General features: G+C 31.8%; 1 long non-coding RNA gene across 1 annotated transcript in view; it reads right to left on the reverse strand.

Annotated features, from left to right (window-relative positions):
* The window catches only part of LOC111087581, a 4,547-nt gene extending 2,315 nt beyond the window's left edge, over positions 1 to 2,232 (reverse strand). Inside the window, exons 1-2 of the long non-coding RNA XR_002612262.1 lie at positions 2,181 to 2,232; positions 1,692 to 1,831 (exon numbers count right to left, since the gene is read on the reverse strand). This is a non-coding gene — a long non-coding RNA (uncharacterized LOC111087581). The remainder of the gene's footprint in view (positions 1 to 1,691; positions 1,832 to 2,180) is intronic.
* Between the last annotated feature and the right edge of the window lie 400 nt (positions 2,233 to 2,632).

Below are 2,632 nucleotides of genomic sequence, written 5' to 3' on the forward strand. Positions count from 1 at the left end.
ATGTAACTTGTATACGTTTTTTTTTTTTGCATTAGTTTAGATAGAGCTAAACTTTACCGTGTTTAATACTATCAATAAACCGATTATAATATTATTCTGCGATCTAACGTAAGACATTTTAAAAAACTTTGACAATTTTTAATATGTTGGTGTACAAGATATCTACTAAAGTATATTTACATTCGCCTTTTGTTCAGATCCGTTGAAATGAGGATCGCGTTCATATGCACTTAGATAGTGGGGAGCGCGCGCATTTTCAGAACAACCAAAAACTAAGTATTATTATAATAGATGTCCAGGTTATTTAGTTTTTACATTTCTCGGAGATGTGTAAAATTTTGCATTTCTTTTCCGGAAAAAAAGGGTATTTATTTTCCATAAGGTCATTATGACGTTCCCCTAGAAACAAGAGCTGAAAAACATCAAGACGCTGAAAACTGAGAAAAATGGACTTTTGCATCACACCTTATGGAAATTTCAGAAATAAACAAAATTATAAAATCGAATAAAGACAAAGCTCTAAACGACCAATCAATTCAAACTCCTTCACACTTTCTTCAGGATGAGGTTCAAAGTTACTCCCGGTTCTTTGATTATATACATCTTTACAAGCTAGTTTAGTCTGTACCTGATGACGTCTTTACTGGCGAAAATATGGTCGTAATAAGCAAAATATTTGTGAAATGTGCAACTGCCTTTGTTTCCTTAATTCTATTACTAATGTTTTATTTTCATAAAATAAGTAAAAACTGTCAGTATTTACCAATAACCTTAAGAGAGTTTGTTTGCTGAATTTAGTGCAGAGTTACTCATGGGCTATCTGCGATAATCGTCCCTAATTTAGTAGTAATAAATTAGAAAAAAAAAACTAGTGAATATTATCCATCGCCAACTCTTGGACTACTATTTACCAACGAATAGTGGAATTGATCGTCATATTATAACATCACTAAGGCTGATAGAGTGACGAGATTCGAACGCATCAATCGCAGTTTAAGAGGCGAGTACCCTAACCACTAGGCCAAACCAGTAATCCTCCCACAGAAATTATATGTGACATAAGAAACAAATGCAAACGCGAATGCATTTCTCATTACAAATTTGAATTTTGAAAATAAAATGATAACCACACAATGGTCTCTGTTATTGTAAACTTTATAAAATTAGTTCTCTAATAAAGCTGATATCATTATGTTTCAATTCTGCTTATTATAGGATTAAAAACTACAACAGATATATTACACATTTCTCGTCTCTCGATAAGTCTTTCATTATTCTAGATAAGAATTTAAATGAATCTAATCACCACAAAATCAACTCTCTACTGGAATCACCAGTAAGAACAAGAAGAAAATAAACCATTTTATTTATATTTTAAAAATACCTTATCCAGACATTAATAGGAAGTTATCCGCCTGATTATTTATTTAGCACAGTTAAGCACCATCTACGCTTTTATTGGGCATTATTGACGTTCTTAGGACTGGCATTCCATTTTCTGAAATACAGTCTTACAATCAATGATAAAAACCAAACATGTACCGTCATTAATTTTTATACAATCAACCAGATATTAGCACAAACAATCGACATTATCCAGTGTTTTAAAACCTAAAAATGGAATAATGATATGTGATAGTTTATTTACTAATGGTTCCATTCTACCAGATAGATATGTTAAAACTACTTACAGCGAGCAGCCTTCAGGGAAGGTGTGTTTAGATAACGTTGCACCAGGACTTGGTCAACTCCGAATCTAGTTAGCAATAAAAAGCTTCCTCCAAAGATTAAGTTCCACACGGTGTGACGAACGGTAGGGTCAAAGTCGGTGCTATATAGGAGAGGGAAAATATTAACATACGAAATAGGTTTTGTATCAAAGCTGTTGGTTGTTCTCTTTGTGGAGAAAATGTTCATAACTTTTTGATTATTGGGGTGAAATGTGTTTAGAATAAAAGAAAATTTTAATTTTCTACATAGCAACGTTACTGTAGTGCTTCCTTTTTTCTTATATTTCCCCCGTTGGGACAGCGATAAGTCTACAGAGTTACAATACTAAAATCCGGGGTTCACGGTGGACACAGCAGATAATTCAGTATTGTTTTTCTCTAAAAAATAATTAATTTTTTAATATTCTAATCTCACTTTTAAAAACAGAATTGTATGTCAATAAAACTTACTTAAAAAACTCAATACGTTCTCCTTCTAAATTTCAATCTTCAAATGCTACTTCCAAATTTACCTATTACTTAATATTGGGTGTGCAGTAGTTGAAAATGGTAATTTATGTTGTAATCGGTAGTTATTATTATGCTATATTATCTTATATATACCGAGTTGTATTTAATAATTTCTTGCTTACATAGTTTCATTTTCTTCCTTACTTTAATTACAATAATTTTAACTATTGAAAATTTTTTTTCACTAATTTAAGGGTGGGATCAAAGCCGTGGTGTGGACAGATTTCTTCCAAGCTATGTTGATGATGGCCTCATTACTTCTAGTCGTCTTTAAAGGTGCATATCACGAGGGAGGATTTGACAAAGTATGGAAAAGCTGTATGCAGATAATTTTGGAAGATAATTTGTTATTTTCCATTTAACAGGAAACGTTTTTATAAAGATGTCGTTAG

Source organism: Limulus polyphemus, unplaced genomic scaffold (genome assembly GCF_000517525.1).
Source record: "Limulus polyphemus unplaced genomic scaffold, Limulus_polyphemus-2.1.2 Scaffold72, whole genome shotgun sequence".
Taxonomy (NCBI): domain Eukaryota; kingdom Metazoa; phylum Arthropoda; class Merostomata; order Xiphosura; family Limulidae; genus Limulus; species Limulus polyphemus.